This window comes from Lynx canadensis, chromosome B2 (genome assembly GCF_007474595.2).
Source record: "Lynx canadensis isolate LIC74 chromosome B2, mLynCan4.pri.v2, whole genome shotgun sequence".
In the NCBI taxonomy this organism is placed as follows: domain Eukaryota; kingdom Metazoa; phylum Chordata; class Mammalia; order Carnivora; family Felidae; genus Lynx; species Lynx canadensis.
Genome location: NC_044307.1, coordinates 88,170,228 through 88,196,459, shown reverse-complemented (window position 1 = coordinate 88,196,459; position 26,232 = coordinate 88,170,228).

Below are 26,232 nucleotides of genomic sequence, written 5' to 3'. Positions count from 1 at the left end.
TCCTTATGTATTATTTTAATGTTTGTTAAGTACACCAATAAATGTAAGCTAAATTTATATGTTATAGGTCTCACAAAAATAAATTCTGAAACCAAAGATAAATACTTCTATATCCAAAATCAGAATATATGAATTAAATCTTGATTTTTTATTCAGAAAACAGCTCTTTCCAAATATAAGGGAAAGGAGTTTTAAAACACTTAACTGAATATGCATTTAAGCTTATAAATAACTCTCTAGAGTTATTTATTTTATACTGTAGTAGATGCTGTGAGTCCTGCCCCTTTTCAGGCTAGTGCTCCTATCTCCTCCCCCCACCCCAACTGCTGTGAGTGTCTGTTGATAATAGCTTACAGTTGCCCTCAGTCCCTGCAAAATCACCAAAGAGCACTGCCTCACCAGGGAGGTTATGCCCTCCAACATCAGCACCCTCAAAATCTTGACCAATGACTAAGTAACACACAAGTAAAAAGGCTCCTACTTACCTCTTTTGTGCAGTTCTTATCCCAGAGTGAAGCCAATCTCCATCTGAGATGCATTCCTGCTTAGCTTTATCCCATGTTTATACCCAGCATCCCTCACTCTCCTTCTCCTGAGAGCATACCCTCTATTAATCACTTGAACAAGAATACTTCTCTCAGGCTCTGCCTCTAAAGCATGCACTATAGAATAAGTGATTTTTTTAAGGTGCCTAGATGGCTCAGTCAGTTAAGAGCCCGATTTTTGGTTTTGGCTCAGGTCACGATCTCAGTTTTGAGGTGGATCCTCACATAGATAGGGCTCCACACTGGGCATGGAGCCTGCTTGGGATTCTCTCCTTCTCTCTCTGTCCCTCCCCTGCTTGTTCTCTCTCTCTCTTTCTCTCTCTCTCAAAATAAATAAATAAACATTAAAAAAAAAAAAAACCTTTTACCATATTGTGTGTATAATGCTTCCAGATGTAAACTGAGGAGAGCTGTGTATATCTAAAGAACCTCTTCAAATTTCTGGCATTAAAAAGTAACAATGACCTCTGTGGCAGAAATGTGTTCTCTTAAAAATAAAAGACATTTATTGGGGCGCCTGGGTGGCGCAGTCGGTTAAGCGTCCGACTTTAGCCAGGTCACGATCTCGTGGTCCGTGAGTTCGAGCCCCGCGTCGGGCTCTGGGCTGATGGCTCAGAGCCTGGAGCCTGTTTCCGATTCTGTGTCTCCCTCTCTCTCTGCCCCTCCCCCGTTCATGCTCTGTCTCTCTCTGTCCCAAAAATAAATAAACGTTGAAAAAAAATTAAAATAAATAAATAAAATAAAAGACATTTACTTTTACCTCTTTCTACTAATCATGTGTACCTATAGGAGCAAATATATTCTACATCATTACCATTTCTCAATCCTCAAGCTCTTGCATATTTTCTACCCCAGAAAATAGAAGTTACTTCATGTAAGATAAAATCAACACAATCAGTATCTTCCTCTATCCCTCAGAACACACAAAATTTAATGTATACACTGATTCAACAAATTCCAAACCTCTAGTAACTTTTGAGGTACAATTTACACACTATAAAAATACACAAATCATAACTGTACTGTTTCATGAAGTTTGACAATATAAACCACCCATGTAGAACCATCAGGCAAATCAAGATATAGAATATATCTAGCACCCCGAAAAATTCCCTCCTTTTCCTTTCCAGTTAACCCCCGCCCCTCACTTAGAGATAATCACTGTTCTGATTTCTTTTGCCATATGTTAGCTTTGACTCTTCTTTTTCCCCTCTTTGGAACAGTTTTATTGAAATATTTAAGATAAAGTTCAGCCATTACAATTGTACAATTCAATGATTTTTAGTACATTTACAGAGTTGTGGAACCATCCCCATGATCCAGATCTTCATTCCCAATAACTCAAAAAGTTCCCTCATGCCCCTTTGTACTCCCCACTCCCCAGCCCCATCCAATCATTGATTTGCTTTATGTAATCATATATTTGCCTATCTGAAATTTTAATACATATGTAATCATATACTATATAGTTTTTCGTGTCTAGCTTCTGTCACTTAGCATGATGCTTTACGTGTTTAGTATCTATCAGATGTTCTTTTTTTGAATAATATTAATATTCTACATTTCACTGTATGGATATGCCACATTTTCTCTGTTTACCAGTTGATGGACATTTAGATTGCTTCCTGCTTGAGTTTTGCCTGTTAAAACTTCATGTAAATTAAATATATTATGTTTAGTATTTTATGTCTGCTTTCTTTCATTCAACATAAAATTTTGAGATTCATCCATGTTGTTATGTTGCAGTAATTTGCTCCTTTATATTGCTGAACAGTAATACATTGTATGACTATACCATAATATATTCATTGTTCTACTAATAAACAGTTGAGCTGTTCTCACTTTTTGTTTATTATAAATAAAACAATTATACATATGGTGTAGTTTTTGTATTTATATTTCTCTTGGGTAGATATCTAGGAATGAGATTTTTGAGGCACTTTAGGTTTATTTTTAATTTTAAAAGAAACTGCCCAACTACTTTCAAATTCTTATACCACATCACACACTCACCAACAATATGAGAGGTTCAGTTTTCCACCAATTTTTGCTATTGTCAATCTTTTTAATTTTAGCAATTTGGCCACGGAATGGTATTTCATTGTGGGTTTTATTTGCATTTCAATAATGATGTTGAGCACCATTTCATATACTTATTGGCCATTCATTTCTTTTTTTTTTTTCAACGTTTATTTATTTTTGGGACAGAGAGAGACAGAGCATGAATGGGGGAGGGGCAGAGAGAGAGGGAGACACAGAATCGGAAATAGGCTCCAGGCTCTGAGCCATCAGCCCAGAGCCTGACGCGGGGCTCGAACTCACAGACCGCGAGATCGTGACCTGGCTAAAGTCGGACGCTTAACCGACTGCGCCACCCAGGCGCCCCCATTCATTTCTTATTGTTGAAGTATTTGTTCTAATCTGTTCTATGTCCTTTGCATTTGTATACAAATTTTGGAATGAATTTGCCAATTTCTACCAAAACAAAACAAAAAACAACCTATTGGGATTTTGTTTGGGTTTTCACTAAGTCTACAGAATTTGTAGAGAATTGACATATTATGGGGTGCCTGGGTTGCTCAGTCTGTTGGGTGACTGACTTCAGCTCAGATTATGATCTAATGATTAATGAGTTGGAACCCCACGTTGGGCTCTGTGCTGACAGCTCAGAACCTGGAGCCTGCTTCAAATTCTGTGACTCCCTCTCTCTCTCTGTCCCTTTTCTGCTCACGTGTGCTCTCTTTCTCTTAAAAATAAATAAACATTTAAAAAAAAAGAATTGGCATCTTAATACTGACTTCCAATCTATAAACATGGTATATCTCTCCATTTATTTGGCTCTTCTTTTATAGTTACTTCCTTCCTTAAGACCTGTCTTTAAATAGAATGAGCTTATGAAAAAGAGCTACTTTTATTACTAATAATGAACTAAATTGATTCTTCAAGAGAGTATATTTGTTTGATAAATCCTTATACTAATTTGCAAAAAAAATCACAAAATTTTAAAATTGAAAGGAACACTTAAAGATCATTTGATCTAATACTTTATTTTTATGGAAACCAGAAGCCTTTATAAAGATATAAAATCTGTTTATAGTTATATTGGAATTGGTTTTCCTCATTTGTCCTCAATATTAAAATGAGAGAGAATACCTAGAAACTACCCTTCCTGTGATAAAAGGATGGCTTTGCAGGGTCACAATACATATCATCAAGGAGTATGCTAATATTTGTTGTCAGTTTCCAAGATATATTAATTAGGTAGGCCCTAGATATTCAAAAATCATTGGCAGAATTTAGATCATATTGTGGCAATTTTTTTTATTTCTGTATTAATGTGTTTTATATGTCTCTACGTTTTAATGCCTATGGTTATAAATATAAGGGGAAAGTAAGGATCAGAAAGATTTCTTGGATCTTGTGTAAGCTGATAACCTATAGACCCTATTCAGTTGTCACATATACATAGGAAGAAAAGCATATAGAGAATGGAATACTTAAAAATAAAGTAACATAGAGTTCCTAAAAGTATGAGGGTTAGCTAATCAGGGATTGCCAATTTTTCTGAAAGGGCATTAACTTTGCAGGCCATGCTCAACTTTGCTGTTATAGCATGAAAGTGTCCACAGATAATACACAAATGAATGAGTGTTGTTGTGTTCCAAAAAAACCTTACTCACAAAAATAGGCAGTAGGCCAGATTCAACCCATAGACAGTAAATTTGCCAGAACTTAATCTAGATTCTCATCCTTCATGATAAGATGTCCATCACATATACATGGATATATATATCCATATATATACATGCATGAATACATATACTCAGAAAAAGTACTATAATGAGTATTTTAAGGACTGTTCTGAAAGTGAGAGAATAAGCTAAATAATGTAAATTTTTCCTCCTACTCTTTTTTTTCTATTATATGATTAGTGATGAAATCATTTGAGCCATATCAAAGATATTACATTTTTTTCTGTATTTTATTATCTTTCAAACAAGTAGATAACAATACCTTATACTCATTGTTTCTATGCTTATAAATCAGATACTTTATAAATATTCATAGAAGCAGACTATTCCCTACAGAATTATCTCCAAAACAATAATTATGCAAATTACTGATTGTCCAAAGCACTTAATTTCTTCGCAATATGCAATCTGAGTTAGCCTAAAGACAAGTTAATAAACAGTCTTTAAAATAAATGATAGAAGTGCCTTGTATCTATAATCAGTGATAAAGTTTAGGAAACAGAATGAACAATCTTAGAGGCAATTTTTAATTTGATAAACACATACTAAAGCTCTTACTTCCATAAAATATACAAGAGGTATTATAAACACTGCAAATAAATTCAGTACATCACAAATGATGTAATGTAATAATATCTCTTCCAATTATAGCAAAAAAGTAACTTTATACTAGATTTCCTGAGAGAATATTGTTTACCTATGTATGTATTTAACTCCACTAGGATCTTAACCAAGTAGGATGTTAAAATATTCAGTTGGGTGCTTTTTTTCCCCCCTTAAAGATAGTAAAACCTTTCCTGGTAGAAGTGTAATTCTAATATCTTTCCATACCAAATTTCTTTTCTTTTGTAGGTGTCCTGGAAGGTTTTGAATTTTATAGAGCAACCAGTTATAAAGACCATGCCATTATCATCATGATAACAGGAATAACAGTTTTCAAATAATGAAAAGGGGTGATTTAGAAAGCTTTATAATAAACCATATTAAGAAATGATGTCAGCATCTTTCTTCCACCAAGTTTGCTACAGAGACATTATAATCATTATTAATAACATTGATTTGGCTTTCTTCTCTTTAAGTTGCAGTGAAGACAACTTAGCAGAATTTAATGAGTAAGTAGCTCAACATTTTCCTCAATCACTCTACTCAACACTATAGGTATCCAATGGGCTGAATAAGTGTCCTGCCCCAGGTAGCTTATAATCTAATTGACAAGGCAAAATATACAAGAAAAAAATGAATAACAATTAAAATTTGAAACAAAAGTTCAAAATAATAGAAACTAGCATAGGAAGTTCATCATTAATTTAAAAATGAAGAGAAACACAGTTGTTCATATAGTTTGGGGAAAATTCTCTACTGGTGGAAAACTTATTTGTATAATTTAACACCTGAGTTTCTTGACCATAAACAACTAACTCTTTATTTAGAGATATCCCTAAAAAAAACCCTAAGTTTATAAAAAAGAGAAAAAGTAACTATATGCCAAAATAAATGAAAGTAAAATGGAGAACAAATTGATGCATATGTCAAGAAAACAGTCCTACAATTAGTCACAATTGGTCAAGAAATTTTTGAAAATCTATGACACAAATCTATTTGGTTTAAAAAAAATGCCTATCTCCAAGGAGCTTATATTCTGGTATTAGAATAGGGATGATAAATATATAAATAAATGAAATTATTTCAGTTACTTATAAGGACTATGGAAATTATAATATAATATGAGACAAAATAACTTTGGCAATAGGGGGAGAGAAGAAGACATTTTAGCTAGAGGTGGTCAGGGAAGGCCACTTTGAGAAGGCATTTGGATAAAAATTTCAAAGATAAAAAATGTGGCAGTCATGGAAATATCTGGAGAAAGCTTTCCAAGAAAAGTAGAATAAAAACAGCAAATGCAGAAGCTTCTAGGTAAGGATGGAGTTTGGCGTATTAATGTAAGAGATATAGAAAAAGGGAGCTAGTGTTGGTTAGTTTTCATAATCTCTTCCTACTAGAACATTTTATTTTCCTCGTTCACCACACACTCAAGTATTCTTCAAAAGAAATGCTTTTTTTTAAATTATGGAACTATCTTTACAAAAACTTTATCAAGAATTGTGTATTTTTACTGATCACATTTTGAAATGCCTAAAGAAAGACTATTGCTATAATTACTCAGATATGCCTTTGGAAAATATCCCTTTTATGAATTAGATGTTAAGACTGTATTTCTGAAATAAAACATTGGTCATCTAAAAATGTTCTGTTTTCTGGGATCTAGGGAAATAAAAAATGAGAGTTAAAATTTTAAATAAATTTAAAGAAAAAAATGACCCATTTCACAGAATTATCAGAAAAGGACATTAAAAAGTGATTATAACTGTATCCTATATGTTCAAAGAGATAAGTAGAGATATAAATAAAGACCCAAATCAAACTTCTAGAGACTAAATGTATAATATCTAAGATAGAAAACATACTGGATGGGATTAATAACAGATCAAACATTGAAGAAGAAAAAATTAGTGAACTTGAAGATATAGCAAAAGAACTTTCAAATATGAAACACAGAAAACGAATATTTAGAAAAGAATTATCAGTGAGCTATGGAGTAACTTCAAGCCAACTTACATTCTTGTAATTGATTCTTTTGAGATCATAATCTAGGCCAATAATAAGGCTTACCTCGTTTGTTTTCTGTCTCTGAGATTACTGCCCCTTTCTTCCTGATGTTCACTATCTTTAAAAGCAATATTACCTAAATCTAGTCTTTTTTTGTTTTGGTTGTTTTAGATGGGAGGGTAAATTTGGTTCCTCTTTCTCTATCGGAGTCAGAAATTTAAAATATTTAAAAAATAAAATAATCGGGGTGCCTGGGTGGCGCAGTCGGTTAAGCGTCCGACTTCAGCCAGGTCACGATCTCGCTGTCCGTGAGTTCGAGCCCCGCGTCAGGCTCTGGGCTGATGGCTCGGAGCCTGGAGCCTGTTTCCGATTCTGTGTCTCCCTCTCTCTCTGCCCCTCCCCCGTTCATGCTCTGTCTCTCTCTGTCCCAAGAATAAATAAAAACGGAGGAAAAAAAAAATTAAAAAAAAAAATTATTAAAAAAAATAAAATAATCTAGGACTCCTGGGTGGCTCAGTAGGTTGAGCGTCTGACTTCAGCTCAGGTCATGATCTCATGGTTTGTGAGTTTGAGCCCCACGTCAGGCTCTGTGATGACAGCTCAGAGCCTGGAGCCTGCTTCAGATTCTGTGTCTCCCCCTCTCTCTGCCCCTCCCATGCTCATGCTCTGTCTCTGTCTTTCAGTAATAAATAAACGTTAAAAAAAATTAAAAAAAAAAGAAAAATAAAATAATTTATTTACTTCTTACAGGTGGGAAAGTGATGGGTAGAAGCCACCATAGACAGAGTTGCGTTGCTACCTCTTTATCAATAATGCTGCACATGATACAATTACACTTCTCTACTGGAGAAGAGCAAACACAAATCTGCATCATTCCCAAGTAGGAAGCAGGAACATGAGGGAAATGCTAGAAAATATTTCTGGCAGCAAGAATTAAGACCAAGGAAACCAGGCTAGAAATAACTGAGGAGATCTTCCTATGTTGTTCAGAAATTTTAAGATTTCTCACCCAGGACAATCTCATTCTCATTAGAATAAAACTGGTCATCACCTAGGACATACTCCAGATTCCATTTCTTCTTGCTCAAGGATTGCCACCCTGCTGTCACTAATGAAAACCCCAGCTCCAGGAGTCCCTTGCAGCCAAACACTTCAAAGATGGCCACACCTGATATGTCTCATATAGGAAATAATGATTGAAGATTTACATTACTACAAAAACATATCTGAAGAAAAAATGAATTATTCATAATCAAACCCTCCAATTGTGACTCCCATTCCCAATGTCCAGAAGTACTTGATGAATATTCTGCCTTGAAACTCTGGCTTACCAAATACTCCAATATTTCCCACCAGAGTGAGTTTTCTTTTTCCCTTTTTTTATGTTTTGTCTTTTGTTTGTTTGTTTCTTTTTTTTTTTTTTTTTTTTTTTTTGTGAGAGAGACAGAGCATGAGTAGGGGAGGGGCAGAGAGAGAGGGAGACATAGAGTCTGAAGCAGGATGATCTGAGCTGTCCACACAGAGCCTAACACAGGGCTTGAACACACGAACCACAAGATCATAACCTGAGCTCAACTGACCAAGCCACCCAGGCATCCCCAGAGTGAGTTTTCTTTCACTAAAGTTAAATCTCTAGATTATTTATTTCCCTTGACAGATATTTCTAGCTTAGGAATATCTTTCCTACTTTCTCTTGGCACTTTCTCTGGCACAGACGAAAACAGCCATAAGCATGGTGGTTGGAATTAGCCCTGCTGACTCTGACTCTTGTTGTTTACTAATATGAAGTGAAATCTCCCACAGATAGTGTGCAATAGTCTGAAATTTTTGTAATGTGAGTTCTTATATGGAAAGAAAACAAAATAATGGGGAGGAAGGGGAGTTTTCAAATCCCAGCTTTGCTTTTACCAGATCTCTGAGGCCTCGAGAAAGTCACCTATCTTCATGACTCTCAGATTCCCCATCAAGTCACTCCATGTCATCACTTCCATATTTATGATGCTTTAATCTTCCAACCAGGTTATTTGGAGGATTATATAATATGTGCAAGGAACAACCGGCATCTTCTCCATCATGGTCATTGTTACAAGTATCAGCACCATTAGCATCATCATCATCATCCTTATAGGTTAAGTCAGACAGAATAGTTGTCCAGAAGAAAAGCAGAAAAAATAACCATGTAGTAATAGTAGCCATTTGGTAAGACCACTGAATTCATATCTAGTAAAATAATTTAAATATTAGTTTTAAAAGTCAGGTCAAATGTTAGGAAAAAATTATAGAGGTGTAAGACTGTTTACATATTTAAAAATAGTAAAATTGGCTTATTTAGAAACATTTAATCCCCAAGTAGCTTTATAGATTCAATGCCACACCTGTCAAAATTATAACTTTTTTTTGCAGAAATGGACAAACTGATCCTAAAATTTATATAGAAATACAAGTCACTCACTGTAGTAAACGAACAAAAAAAAAAGCTTGAGAATGAACCGCAAAGTTGGAGGACTCATACTTCCTGATTTCAAAAACTATTATAAAACTATAGTATTCAAAACTATGTAGTATTAGAAAATATATCAAGATATCAATAGAATAGAATTGAGAGTTTAGAAATAAAACTTTATATATATGATCAATTGATTTTCAACAAGGATGCCAGAACCATTCAATGGGAAAATAGCCTTTTCAACAAATGGTAGTGGGACAACTAGTATCCACATACAAAGGAATAAACTTCGATGCCTGCTTCACGCCATATTAAGATCCTAATGTAAGAGCTAAAACCACAAAACTCTTGATAAAACATAGGAGTAAATCTTCACAAGTTAGGCAATCTTTTGAGCTGAGTGAAAGTTTGTTAGATATCACCCAAAGCATATGCAATCAAAGAAAAAATTAACAATCTGGATTAATTTAAAATTAAAAAGTGAATTTAGGGGCGCCTGGGTGGCTCAGTTGTTTAAGTGTCCGACTTTAGTTCAGGTCATGATCTCACAGTCTGTGAGTTTGAGCCCCGCGTCAGGCTCTGTGCTGACAGCTCAGAGCCTGGAGCCTATTTCAGATTCTGTGTCTCCCTCTCTCTCTGCCCCTTCCCCGCTCATGCTCTGTCTCTCTCTGTGTCAAAAATAAATTTAAAAAAATTAAAAATTTTTGTATAAATAAATAAAAAGTTGATTTAAAAATTTAATTAAAATTTTAATAATTTTTTTTAAAAACTTGTGTGTCAAAAGTCACTATCAAGAAAACAAAAAGACAACTCAGCAATGGGAGAAAATACTTGCAAATCATATACCTAATAAGGGTCTAGTTTTCAGAACGTATAAATAACTCCTACAACTAAATAATAAAAAAGACAACCTAATTCAAAAATTGCCAAAAGGGTCTAATAAAGATACTTCTACAAAGAAGACATATGAATGGCAATAAACACATAAAAAAGATGCTCAACTCATTGTCATCAAGGAAGTGCAATCAAAACCACAATGATATATCACTTTACACACACTAGAATGGCTACAATTTACAAAATCAAAAATGATGAATGTTGGCAAAGATTTGAGGAATTTGAACCAGCGTGCCTAAGTGGCTCAGTTGGTTAGGCGTCCAACTCTTATTTCTGGCTCAGGTTCATGATCTCATAATTGGGGGACTGAGCCCATGCTTCCAGCAGAGAGCCTGTTTAGGATTCTTGCTCCCCCTGTCTCTCTGCTCCCTCCTGCTCATGCCCTGTCTCTCCCAAAATAAATAAACATTTAAAAAAAAGGAATTCAGACCTTTAAAAATGGTGCAGCCAATATGGAAACCAGTTGGCAATTCCTCAAAAATTTAAATATAGCCTTATTATAGGACCTAGAAATTCCATTCTTTGGTATATACCAAAGAGAAATAAAAACATGTCCACACAAAAACTTGTATGGACATAGCTGAGTTATTCATAATAGCAAGAAGAAATAACTCAAATGTCCCTCAACTGATAAACAAAATATGATATATCCACACAACGGACCATTATCTAGCCACAAAAAAGACTCAAGTACATGCCAAAACACAGATGAACCTCAAAACATTACACAAATGAAAGCAAACATAAAAGGCCACATATTATATGATTCCATTTACATGAAATGTCCACAAAAGGTAAATCCATAGAGACAGAAAGTATATTAGTAGTTGCCAGGGGCTGGCAAGTGGGGATACTAGAAAGTAACTAATAATTCATACAGGGTTTCTCTTTGGGGTAACGTAAATGTTCTGGAATTAAGTAGTAGTGATGGTAACGTCATGAATTTACTCAAAACAATTTAACTATATACCTTAAAATGGTGAATTTTATGCCATGTGAGTTATATCTCATTTTTTAAATATTCCATTTTAAAACTAGAAACAAAAGAGTATACATATACAGTAGCCCCCCTTATCCATGGGGGATACATTTCAACATCCCCAGTGGATGCCTGAAACAGCTGATAGTATCAAACCCTATATATACTATGTTTTTCCCTAAATACATACACACACACACACACACACACACACACACACCTATGATAATGTTTAATTTATAAATTAGGCACAGTAAGAGATCAACAATAATAAAATAGAATAATTATAACAATATAGCATAATAAAAGTTATTGTGAATGCAGTCTTTCTCTCTCCCAAAATATCTTTAAAAATATCTTATTGTACTGTACTTACCCTTCTTGTGATGATATGAGATGATACAATCCTACATAATGAAATGAAGTGAGGTGAATGATGTAGGCATTATGATTTAGCATTAGGCTACTATTGACCTTCTGATAATTCATCAGAAGGAGGATCATCTGCTTCCAAACCACAAGTGACCTTGGGAAACTGAAATCACAGAAAGCAAAATCACAGATAAGGGGTGGGGGGCCAGGGGGTCTGCTCTATGTGTATTATGCACTATAGGGGTTTCTAAATCTCCCATTGTTAACAAATTTAAAGTAACAAAGCCCAATTTGGCCAATTTCATACAAAGAGGTTCAATATTAAGTAGGCAAGAAATACAATGGGAAACAATTCAGACACACCCAAAAATTCCAAATCAACTAACAAGATATCTGCTCTGAGAGTGGCTGTTCAGGTTGAAGCCATTTTCACAAATACCTTTACTCTCACAGTTAAATTAAAAATAAAGGGAATTTAATTTTAATCTTAATTAAAAAGAGAATTTAAGAAATCAACAGCATTTTATAATGGTAATTTTCACCTTAGATATCATAGATGTGTTTCTAAAAATAAAACCATTTGCCATGTAGAAATATACCCACATTAAACATTTGCTAATCAACACGCAGCCTCCCTATGGCCTGGGCCTATCCATTTTGGATAATGAGTATGAGTAGGTTTCTTCCTTTTATTTTGTTCCCCTATTTCTCTTTTGTGTGTTTTTATTCTCTAATTCCATTTACAACTGTCAGGAAAGAACTGATGCCTGCCTCTCCATAAAACCTTCTAATGCAACTCACCATTTGATTTTTTCCATGAGTGTTAGTTTTGTTGCTATAACTAGACAGGTATTTCCGGCTGCAAGAACTATATTACACTTTTTAAATTTGCCATAGTACCTAACACAACATTTGATTCATAGTGTGCATTCCATAATTATTAATATAACAAAAGGTAGCAATGAAGACTCTGAAACCAGTGAAGATGGATTATTCAATAAATGCTATTGGGTAGCCATATAGAAAAAAGTAACATTAGAGCTATATCTCATATTCTACATCAGGATAAATTCCAAATGAATCAAAGATTTAATTGTAAAAATGAAAGCATAAAAGTATTAGAAGAAACCTGGGAGAAGTGTTTTATAATCTTGGTATAGAAGAGGCCTATTTAAATATGACACAGAAGCTATAAATCAAAAGATTGATAAATTCCACAGCATAAAAAAATTTAATAATAATCTTCATAGCAAAAACTAAAATAAGCAATGGCAAAGGAAAATGACAAGCTGGGATAAATATTTACAACTCATATCACAAACCAATAAACAATAAACACCAACTATTTGATAATAAATGACCCAACAGAAGAATTGGCAAGCAACGTGCACAGACAGTTCATGGGAAATGAAACATAAATAACTCCAAAACACATGAATAAGAATTAAAAAAATGAAAATTAAAACTACACTAACATACTATTCTATACCTATCAGATGGGCAAAAATACAAAAGATTAATAATGCTGTTTGGCCAGGCAGTGGGGAAACAGGCATTTTTGCATGCTGCTAGTCAAAAGTATACACTGGCACAACCTCTCTGCAGGGTAATTAGGCAATATTGTTCAAAATTACAGAAGCACATACTTTTTAATTCAACTCCACTTCAAGGAATTTTTCTTAAAGACATATTTACTTAACAGGTGAAAAGACCTCTATATAAGATTATTCACTAAACTATGGTTTGTAATAGCAAAACTGGAAACTGCCTAAATGTACACAACCAATGCCTGGTGAAATTATAAAGCACCCAAAAAAGAAAAAAAAAAGTCTTAAAAAAAAGATAATTCACTACTTGGGCTATGGAATAATCTCCAAGATCTGCATGTGAAAAAGCAAGATTCAGAACTATGTGTAGGGTATACTACCACAGCGTATAAAGCAGGCTGTACAACAGGGATGTTGTACAAACACCACTTTGCTTGTATCTACATAAAATGTCTGTGTAACAATACACAAGGAACAGGTAATATTTGTTGCCTCTGGGATGGAAATAGAGATAAAATAATAATTTTCATGGTATTTTTATTATGTACCTTTTTTAAAAATTATAAACCAATTGATTATTCAGAATAAATATTCAAAAAGAAATGTGTTTATAAATCTTCCACAGCACCTAATAGTACTGGATTCATAGTATGAATTTAGGAAATACTAAGGAGGGTAAGTGCTTAAGTAATAACACTGTCCTTTATCTGCTTCTTGTTTTTAAACTTACAAATTCTTTTATATAAATTACCATATTGAGAAATAAATGATTTTTATTAATTATCTAAACATTTTGGACTCCATTTGTAGTTAATTTCTGAGAAAATTGTCCCACAAAAAGTAGCACTTACTTCAAGTGTTAGAAAGAAAATCCCCCACCCCCATTCAAATGGAGATACATTTTTTTGACTGCCTACACGTGAATAAAATTCTCACAATCTCATGACCATGGGATCATGACCTGAGCCGAAATCAAGAGTCATACACTTAATTGACTGAGCCACCCAGGGCTGCAGCAAAACTGATATTTTAAATTACTGGTCTATTTTCTTCAATTTTTTCTTAACTCTAGGACAACTCTTTGTTTCACTTTTTAATTAGAAAACCCAAATAATTCACTGGATATGAAAACTTATTATTTCTGTGAGAGATGAACTATACAATCCTCTAGTCATAAAAAAATGCTTATTCCATCTGAATAATGATCTAAAGGCCTATTTTTAGGATTATATATTTTAAGTTACGTAACAATAAACAAAAAGATATTAGTGTTCCCTTCCCAATCCACCTCCTACCTTTAGAATATATTTGTTTCCAAACAAAATGCAAGATCTTATAATTTTTGAGACCCCAATGCCAGAATAATGCAAGCATTATTCTTTACCAACCCCAAATTCCAGGTATAAATATCCTAAAAAATTATACTGACACAATTTGAATAACATCAACATTTTAATGAGTGGCTTATGTCAGTCAATTACAATTCCAGAAGAAGAGCCCAGAGTATTATATAATCTCAGAAGGCCCTGGTTTGGTACCAAAATATATTATCTTGAAAACTATAAAAGCTTTCTCCCCAATTTCTTAATTAATCATAAGAATAGCACAGGCTTAACTTTCCCCCACCTTAGTCAACAAAGCTTTGAATCACAACTGAATCCAGAGATGATGAACTCTAATAGGGTCAGGTAATATGGTTGATAAGTTATAGGAAAGGTGGTAAAATGAGAGCTCAGACTTCCTTCTAGAGGGAACAGAGGCTACTTCCTCTCAGCCCTTTCAGACCTTCCAGAAAAAATACAAGTTTGGATTTCCATGTGAGACATTGTGATTCTTAAGTACGACAACTTCTCAGTCTATATATGGTCACATTGTAAACCTTCCTTTATAGGACCCCTTGGGTGTTCCACAACAATGTGGTGCCATGTGATAGTGAGAAAATGATGGGTCTGGGAGTTTCGTGGACTAGAGTTTGAATTCCACCTCTGCCACTTAGCAACTGTGTGACTCTCAGGTGAGGTGCTCTCTAGCTCAGTTTCCTTATCTGCAAAATGGACATATATGTCTTTTGTGAGGATTATAAATAAAAATATATAAGTGCCTAAGCATTCAAAAGTAATTTTAAAATCATGTTTGTTAATACTCTTCCCTCGTAAACCAAATAATAGTGTCTTTTGGAGGAAACTTCCATTTGGTCTTCAAATCTGGATTTAGTGTAAAAAATATTTATTGCAGTTATAAAGTACTATGAATGTGATTTAGAGAAATCATAGGCTGTCTGGCAGGATATTAGGTATTTTGCAGCCACTGTTGTACACAATGATAGTGCACTCTGATTGGTCCCAACTATGAACTGTCACCATCAACCTACAAAACATCTTGTTTACCTAAGAGGGAAACTTGTTCTATATGTATATACACAAACACTTTTTGAGTGATGAAAAGGAGAATAAGGTAAAAATAAAGGCAGATATGAATAATGCAAGAGGCAATACTAGCATTTTGGTTCAGAGTTTGGATTTGGGTTTGAGTTTGAGGTGGAACAACTTCTGAGTCCTAACTTTATCATTTTCTAGCTATTAAGACTTAGAAGAGTTGATACTTCTCTCTATGTCTTTTCATCTGAAAAAAGCTGGGATACTAAGGGCTCCTGGGTGACTCAGTCAGTTAAGCATCCAACTCTTGATTTGGCTCAGGGCATGATCTCACAGTTCATGAGTTGGAGCCCAGCATTGGGCTCCACACTGACAGAACAGAACCTACTTGGAATTCTCTCTCTCTCTCTCTCTCTCTCTCTCTCTCTCTCTCTCTCTCTCTGTCTGTATCTCTCTAAAATAAATAAACTTAAAAACAAAAAAGCTGGGATGCTACATAGCATATAGTATTATAGTGTTAGCTGTTATTGTCCTTATTTATACTACCACATTCACATAAGATAGAAACACTTTAAGCAATGCAACATACTAATTCTCCCATAAAATAATTGTGAAATAATACATGTATATATGAAATTTATTTGAATTTTGGAAATTAGTTCATAATCATCAAGATGGCATCCAAAAGAAGGTAACCATACATGTCAATGACAAATTAAGACTCAATTCAGTCATATAAAGTTCCAACAAGGAATCTATCAACACTAGATATAAATGTGATTAGATTGAATCGCATCTAAAAAACAATGTCTTAAGTCTTTGAAATATACTAACATTGATGATTCCTTACATTTAAAGAATATTGTATTCAAATTGCTCACATGTTTATCTCACTCGATCCTCAGAATAAGCTATGTAATAAAAATACAGTAGGTTTAAGAATAAAGAATTGAGGCTAAGAAAGATTATGTGACTTCACCAATGGTGCTTGAATAGGAAATGATGAAGCTGAGGCCAAAATACATATTTCCTCATAGGTAATTCAATTTTCAGAATATTATACCACAATGAGCAATTTGGCATTTCCCCTTTTGTGTTAAAACCAAGGTGTGATTTTTATATTCCAGATTTATCACTGTAAACTCTATTGGCAATGGCTTAAATGACCTTAACTGGCCTTTAAATCACTGTTTCCAGGTACAGATATATAGGTATTGTGTTGAGAATCATTGTTCTCTTTGTAAATATGTAGTAAATTCTCCAACCTTACTATGTTTAATGTTTAGCAATTAGAAGTACCCTTGGGAAAGAGAAATAGGAATCCCTTTCTGATGGAACAGCCCTCCTACCTCAAGGCTCCAGATGAAATCTTGCCATGGTAACCATTTGGTTTAGCATAGCAATCATTTGTTAAATTATAATATTCAGGAGACTAATGATATTCCAATATTCTGTTAAAACAATTATTCTAAAAACTGATTAACCAAACCAGATAAACATTTTAATTTTGTAGAACAGTATCACACAGAGAATTAAATTAGTATGGACTGTTTTTCCTTTAGAAAACCCAATTAGGTGCCAAAGAGGAGGTCATTTACGTTAGCTGCTATAGCACAAGTCAAATTGGTATTTTTATTAAGCTAATGTCAGTAATTGTATTTTAAATAAAAAAGGTTAACAGATACACCTTAAAAATTGTATTTATAAGAAAATATAAATGGTATAAATATAATGGTAAAGTGCAAATAGAACTGCCATGTGAACAGCTCATATTAAGTCAGAAATGAAAACACATTTCTAAAGAACAGATTCCTTGCTTGAGGGACAGGTTGCACTTAGTCCTAGTCCCCAATCCAGTGATGTGCTAGTAAATGTCTAACATTAGCTCTAGAGAGGAAAAAAAATCTCTCATTTATACCATTTGCCAATTTCCATAGTATCAATACTCTCATCAGGTCTGACTTCAAGCTACCAACATGAAGTCACTCACTGTGGAGTTAGAAAGATAGGGGCACAATGGGTTCTCACCAGCCAGAACACGCCGGCTCCAACCCACCACTGCCCAAACTCCGGAACCAATTAAAATCTCCAGAGGTAGAACTCAGAAGCATGTATTTTTAAAATGCTTTCTCAGTGATTTTGCTATACTCAGTCCATAGACCAGTTTTTAGGAACCACTAGACTAGTTTACCATGCAACCATGAGAGTCTGTAAGGTTAAGAAAGGGAAAACACTTGTATGACTGTTTCAGACGTAGTGCAAAACCAGGTGGAAGTGACATTGGCATCACTGTCACCTAGGAAAACTCTGAATAGTGGTAAGGATATTTCACTTTTATGTACAGCTGCTTGTGAGCCCAAATAAATGACAAGTCTTTTTGATACCTTCCTAAGCCAACAAGAAAGTGCTTGTCTCTGATAAAATAGTCACTGAAATCCTCAATGCTTTTTTAAAGGAGTCATTCAGGCCAGTCCTCTGCCTCCAAGAAAGGATGGCAGCTTGGTGGTATTTAATTACCCACAATCATGAATTACTTATGGGCCATTTTAATGCTTGGTGCAAATTACTCAATTGAAGCCAACAAAATGCAGGCATTACCTCTTGTAGACATCCCCAATTTCATATGAATTTATAACCTTTAGTTTTCACATTTGTACCAATCTTCAAAAGATAGGAAATGAGTTAAGATTAGCATTGGTAAGTGTCTTTGCCTAGGTCCCCTTGGAGCCTGAGAAAAAAGTTTTGCAGGCAAGTAGTTTATTTGGGAAAAGTGATCTCAGAAAATAGGAGTGAGGTAAGGGAAAATCTGTGAGGAAGGAGGAAAAGTAAATACAAAGATGTGTTAAAGGAAGGACCACACTCTCTACCTGGACTCCCACCTACAAAAAGCTTCAGCTGAGGTAAAGGAAATAACTACAATTTTGAATGAAGATGGAAGTGTGTATCGATGCAAGAGAGTGTACACTTTAGATTATTGAATTAAGACTGCATATATGACTTATAGACACTATAAGACCCTGAGAGAGAGCAGAAAAGCCATAGAATTGGCCACATTTCCATCTAGTAGCAGACAAGCTGGTTCCATTGAAGAAATTTAAAGGGGCAGCATATCTCATGATTATATGAATTACAAATATAAGGCACCACACAACTTGCTTAGAGCAATTGACCTTATGAGATCTATTTTTCTAGAAAAAATAAGTTAACAGATGATTATTAGACATTTGTTGACAATACCAAATTTTAGGGTTTTTCTCACTAAGCAACTCTAATTCACTTAAATTGTATAATTAGAATAATATAAACATTTCAGAAATGTTAGGCACCATTTGTCTTAAAAAAAACAACCCAGATAATTCTTATACACACTAACGTTTGAGGACATTAGTCAGTAGCAGCAGTTCTTAATGGCACAGTGCTAGGGCGGAAGTCATTTCTCTGTAACCCCTTCATAAAGCAAAGAAACATTAAAATGGAAAAAAGAAAAGCCTTACATACAGTGTAAGCAACAGAGCAGAGCAGTTAGGGGATTGGAATCTGCAGTTAGATTGCTTGGTTTAAACAGTAGTAACCTTGGGCAAGCTATTTAATCTCTCTAAGCCTCATTTTCTCATCTTAAAAACGAGGATAATAATTTCTACTTCATAGGGTTGCTGTGAGGATGAAATGAGATAATGTATATGAAGCACTTAGCACAGTACCTGCCATATAGCAAGTTTTTAACAAATATTACCATTATCATTACCACATCAGTCCTCTAGAGAACACTGTCATACACATATAACACACAATCAGGTAGGAAGTAAAAAGAAATTTCTAAACTGTTACATGGATGCATAGGGCCACTATTGATCTTACTTTTATTCTTTCTCTCTCTCTCAAGAGGAAATATAATAAATAAGAAGTCTTTTGTGGTAGAAGGGACATCTTGAATGGCTTTTGCACACAACTCACCTCTCAGAATCTCAGTTTCACCACCTATAGACTGGTAATCCTAAAGCAATCCTTAGATCTCAGGGATGTTGCAAGACTAGAAGACATGGCATGTTGTGAAGAGCCCAGAAGTGGGCACAGACGCAGTCACAGTGGTCATGCAAGTGGCTTCGAAGTATATTACCTATGCTAGGAAACTTTTCTTACATTGCAATGGAAAAACTGCAGGAACCTTACATCTGGGCTTAGAGGAAAGTAAGAAAGATGGTCTTTCCTTGGAGAAGTGACTTCTTAAGACACAAGACATAAGAAGATTGCAATCAAAGTTCCTGCCTACCACTAGCTTTAGGCATATCATTAAGAATATCTTTAAAGATGAATACATAGGGGCGCCTGGGTGGCGCAGTCGGTTGGGCGTCCGACTTCAGCCAGGTCACGATCTCGCGGTCCGTGAGTTCGAGCCCCGCGTCAGGCTCTGGGCTGATGGCTCAGAGCCTGGAGCCTGTTTCCGATTCTGTGTCTCCCTCTCTCTCTGCCCCTCCCCCGTTCATGCTCTGTCTCTCTCTGTCCCAAAAATAAATAAACGTTGAAGAAAAAAAAAAAATTTAAAAAAAAAAAAAAAAAAAAAAAAAAGATGAATACATAGAGATCAAAAGAGATAAATTTAATTATTCATAATGTGCAACATTATAAAATTAAAATTCTTAGCATAACTTTTGGCCTGAATCGTTATCAGGTTTCTGCTCCTGAATGTTCTGATTAAATATGTCAATATTCATCAATACTAATGATTACAAGGCAATAAGTGAAATAGTACCACATAAATATAAATCTGTTTCTAAAATGTGAAGTATTCTGAAAACTGTAAATATTAAGATATAACACATGTGACTGACATTTATTAATATTAATTTATAAAATACATACCTCACATAAGTTTAATAAATATCTTAGGAAAAAGCTATCTTCAGCACTTCCATATCTTACAGACACCATTTTGCAATGAATGGGTACACTGTAGCTTTATTTTATCTGCCTTCAGATAAATAAGGCTTGATTTAGTCATCATGTAGTCATCAGATAAATAAGGATGTAAAAAAAGGACCATGAAAGGCTATAGTCCAGCATCACAAGCAGGGACAAGTGAAAACACCATCTACTGACTGTGTGATCTTGCCCATCTCTTTTCTTCTTTAAAAGAAAAATAACTAAACACCCTGTCAGGGTCAAACTGAAGGCAAAGGAGCAGGAGAACTGTTAAATGCATATATAAATAGATAAACTACTCAACCTCACAGTGACTCAGATTCCTCATCTGTAAAATGAGGTATGAAAGTTATCGCTAATAACCTTTGAAACATGTAAATTCTGTGATTCTAGGTTTAGACTGAAGGTATCAAGGCAAAAGTTGAGAAAGCCCTCTCTCACTGGACGTCTGTCTTAGACATAGACACAATTCTCAAATCGCATATGAATCTTGTGCACTTTTTTCTTCATTGACTGCCAGGCACAGCAGAGATTGTTCAGGTGATAGCACTACTTAAGGCAATACACACTTTAAATACAGATAGGCCCTTCTTCTAAAAGAACTTTGAAAGCTGTGAGCTTAATTGCAATTAAAAGGCCATTGATATTCAGTACAACTAGAAGACAAATTTTGAGTTTACTCCAGTATTAAAATAAGCAACTTTGTAATAAAATATATCAGTATGGATTTTATGCCCCCAAAAAAAGGATCCTCAATGAATAGGAGTATGTGTAACATTTAAATATTTATGCATAAATTTGCAATTTACTGCAAATTATTGAAGATTATTGGTTTCTCTAATAAGTAATCAGTGTATTAAGGGGATTTTAAATTAAAGAAAGTAATTTAAAATGGCCAAGCATGCTTAATGAAAATTATCACATTTTAATATCTCTTTTCTAATTAATAAGTATTTTTCTAAAATTTAAAAGAAGCCAGGTGTTCAATAAGTAAAAATAATGTCTATGAAGTCTAGACATTTTTATATTATCCTGATTTAGATGGTGTTTTAGGATTAGAAAGGACCTTTAAATGTCACCCACTTAATCCCCCAGCATCATATTTGCCAAGTGGTCATCTAAAGAATGTTTGAATTCTTCAGGTTTTGGGGACTCACTGCCTCTCATTTTATCTTCAGAGACCACAGAATATTAGAATTTCTTCTATTCTGCCAAATAGAAGAATTCTTAACTTAGAAAATTAACAGGGGCACCGGGGTGGCTCAGTGGTTTGAGCATCTGACTTTCGCCCAGGTCATGATCCCATGCTTTGTGGGTTCAAGCCCCACATCAGGTTCTGTGCTGACAGCTCAGACCCTGGAGCCTGCTTCAGATTCAGTGTCTCCCTCTCTCTCTGCCCACCCCCCACTCTGTGTCTCTGTCTTCCAAAAACAAACACTTAAAAAAACAGAAAATTAACAAAATAAACAAATAATTTAATGTTAAATGTCTTTGTAATAATACTTCAATAAAAGCAAACAACTTGTTAGTTTAATTCAATTGAGACTGGAGTCATGTGGCATTATACAAACTGCACAGAACAGGTGGAACAAATTTCTATGGTATTGTTCTTGATATGGCAGAGACCAACTGTCCTATTCCCCCCAGACTGACAGTCAGAGCCTACAACTGGCCATGAGCAGGTGCAAGTACTGAAGAACAACCATCAGTGAGCTCTGATCTGCCTGAGCCAATGAGTATGAGGTCTGACTGGATATTAGTAACAAGCTGAAAGGTCTGGAATTTATCTGTCAGCTAAAGCTCATGTCTTCTCTGGCACCAGTGTTCCTAAGCCCCAGGCTGGACCCTTTGCCCCACCATCCTTACCAGTCTCTATTTCTGGGCTTCGGCCATGCTTTGCACTTTATATTCAAGCTCCATATCCTGAATTCTAGTCCATTTGCCTGCGATCCCAACCCTAATGGGGCTGGACCCTAGATTTCTAGTTCTATCTGGATCTGTTCTCCCAGAACAAGCTACCTCTGCCTGTCTGTAATTATCTACCCTTACCAGATACTCTATGGCTGGGCCATTCATCATTTTATAAGCATATACTTCCGGGCATCTGGGTGGTTCAGTTGGCTGAGCATCCAACTTTGGCTCAGGTCATGATCTCACGGTTTGTGAGTTCAAACCCCATGTCAGGTTTTGCATTGCCAATGCAGAGCCTAGTTCCGATTCTCTGTCTCCCTCTCTCTCAGCCCCTCTCCTTCTCCTGTGCTCGTTCTCTCTCTCTCTCTCTCTCTCTCTCTCTCTCTCTCTCAAAAATGAATAAGTACTTTTAAAAATTTTTAAGAAAACATAAAAAATAAATTAAAACATCAGTGATGTTAATGGTAGTTGCCTCAGACTTGAACTACTTACTTCCCCTTGAACACTGGAATATGGACTTCCAGTAACACAACCTAGGGGTCAACCCTGTTGCTATGTTAATAGGGATATCATGAAATAATAAAAGAAGTCCTGGCCCAGGTCAATTTCCCAAGCCTTGTCCCCACCTGGTCCCGACTTACTACACTTACATGCTTTTGAGGTCCATAAATACCTAGTGCTAGAAACTCTATCAGTTTACTAAGACAACAAATTTAAAGAAGGAAATATTCTTTAAGGGTTTACAGAAGGTTGATACAGATTAAGGTACAAAGATTAAAAACAACAACAGTAGTTTCATGAACAATTAAAAAAATACATTCCCTGAGCAAGAGTTCTACAGGATGGCTTGGTAGAAGAGGATGCTTGTTAAGCTAAATGTATCTAATAGTGACAAAATGAAGCAACAAATTTCCAACCTATGCAGGGAGATATTTTCAAGCAGAAATATCTGACCATTGTTTATTAAGTCACATCTTACAAGTGACTTCAGCCTGGGAAAAATCATAACCTTGCTTTCCTAATCCCACCACTTCATGAGAATATTCCCCTTCTAACACCCTCATCATGCACACATAGGAATTGTACACTCTCGTGTTTTTCTTTATCTCATGTGAATATATCTTATCTTCACAGATTACAAACTCCATACCTTACCTTATCATTCCAGGAATGCTTTCAGTAGACAATAAATTCTTACTGAATTTCACAGAACTAACTGAACTGAAACAAATTGGGATAAAAATGACTTTATATATCAGATGAACTAAGTTGGCAAAAGAGTTGAATCAGATGCCTACTGTAGTTCTGAGACTGAATAATTGAGGCTTGGAGAAAAGGCCGACAAAGATACTGCCCAAATTAGAAAACAAAGTGTGGAGCAACTATAATACAGGCAAATGCTATCAGTTATGGACTGTGGTTAGCAGAATAATGCTCCCCTAAAGACACTCACCTCCTAATCCCTGGAACCTGTGAATATATTATCTTAAAATCAAATGAAATTTTCTTAATTTAAGGTTAAGAATCTTGAGATGTGAGGTTATCCTAGATTTGAAGGTGGGCAAAACGTAATTAAATGAGTACTGGAAATTAGAAGAGGGAAGCAGTCGAGAGGGTCAAAGAGACGATAGGGAGGAATAATGAGAGATTAGAAACATGAGAGGGTCTCAACTTGCCATCACAGGCTTTCAAGATGGCAGAAGGGAACTATAAGCCAAGGAACATAAGTGGTCTTCAGAAACTGGAAATGGCCTTTGGCTGACAAGCTAGCAAAAAAATCAGTCCTACAACCACAAAGGAACTAAATTCTGCCATCAACTCAAAAAAGCAGGAAACAGATTCTCCCCTAAAACCTCCAGAAAGGAACAGTCTGTCAACACTCTCTGATTTTCATCTAGGGAGATCTGTCCTGGACTGCTTACCTATTGTACTGTAAAATAAAAAAATCTATGTTATTCTAGTCCATTAAGTTTACGGAAGTGAGTTACGGCAACAACAGGCAACTAATAAAGGGAGAGATGATTTATATGCCTGCCCTAGTTGGACAGTCAGAGTGACTGGTTTATGTGACTGAGGGTTTACAGTTCACAATTAACTATGTAGTTTGGGGATTAGGGGCTCAAACGCAGAGATCAGGAGACATTTCTGAGGCACATAGTAGATGATCCCACCCAAAGAACTACCAAATTTAGTTCTTTTCTTCAACCCTTCTTTACTGGCTTGTCTCAGCCCCCTCTAATTTTCCAACTTTTATTTAGCAATTTATTTAATAAATCTTATAAGGCTTTAAGGATCAAATATATAACATGCAACGTCTGTCCTCAAGTTCATAACTTTGCCAATACAGCAGATGTACCAACAACTTACATTGTGTAAGCAAAAGAGTTGACAGAGTACTTTCACTGGCCATTCTCATTTAACCCTTAGCATCTTTCTATGAGGGACACTAACTGTACTCTAGACTATAAGTAGCCACAGAGTGTGAGTGTAGGGGTGTGTGTGTATGTAGAAAAATACATTCAAAATGGGGCAAAAAGGGGAAAATTCTGAGAGGAAAAAAAGATGCTCTGCTAAACTGTAGCTAGTTTAATCTGCACAGTGTACATGTGGCCATGAGTAGGAAATATTTTACCCCCAAAGGAATTCAAAATCAAAATATCTTTTAAATGAGATTCCAAATGGATCGAAGAACTATTATATCCACTAAGAACATACTAATCTAAATTCTAAATAAACTTCTACCTTGTGATCCATTAATTTTCAAAATAGCTTTTGACTTTCTCCAATACCGTGTAAAACCCAACAACTAGTTTACGAGGACTCCATGAAGAGACAGGAAGTGAATTCATTGCATACCCAACCTACATCACTGTGTGAAGCACTTTACTAGCCTCATCTCACTTACCTCAGAACAGTCCCATTAGTCACTCATCTCCTAAGTAATACCTTGGTCATTGAGGAATTTGCAACTTAGGGAAAAATAAGTATGCTAGTCTACTGGTAGAGAAGAATCCAAGGAAAATCAATAAGGTGGCAATAAAATTGTTATCAGTTAGACAAACTGGACAGCAAAAAGAATAAGTCAGATAAAGGTATGTAGCACACCATATTAATTTTCTATTGCTGCTGTAGCAAATTTCCAGAAACTTAATGGCTTAAAATCACAAATTTGTTTTCATACAGTTCTGGAGGTGAGAAGTCCAAAATCTGTCTCACTGGGATAAACTCAAGGTGCTAGTTACCTCTGGAGTCTCTAGGGAAAAAAAAAATTGTTTCCCTACCTTTTCCAGCTTCTATAGGATGCCTGCATGTCTTGGCTTATGGCCGCTCACTCTATCTTCAAGGTAGCAAGATAGCTCTTTCCAATCTCTTTCTCTGACCTACTTTTCTACCTTTCTCGTAAAAGGACCATTATGATTACATTAGCCCAGCCAGATAATCCAGGATAATCTCCCCATCTCAAGATTCTCAATCACACATTCGAAATACCTTTTGCCATGTATGGTAACACATTCACAGATTCTCAGTTATCTTTTGGTGGGGGGAGCTACTAATCAGCCTGAGCATAGGCAGATTAGAGTTAGGAAAAAAAAACACAGTTTAGCTAAGATCAAGGATGTAAGAGTAGGTCAAAAAACTGGATGAAATGCCTGAACACATCTGAGAGTAGGTGTTAGTGTTTCCAAAATATACTCTGTGATACAATATGTACAGTTGTTAGAAGTAAATGAGCTCTCTATGCAGAGGTAAGTGAGTAGAGATTGGTGGAACAATAAATCTATGCTGATTTAAGAAAGCAGTCACTCTGAAAAGGGACAAATTCAGAAGCAGAAAAAAAATGAAGCTGAGTGAAGGTTAATGGACTATGCAAAGTCTCTCTC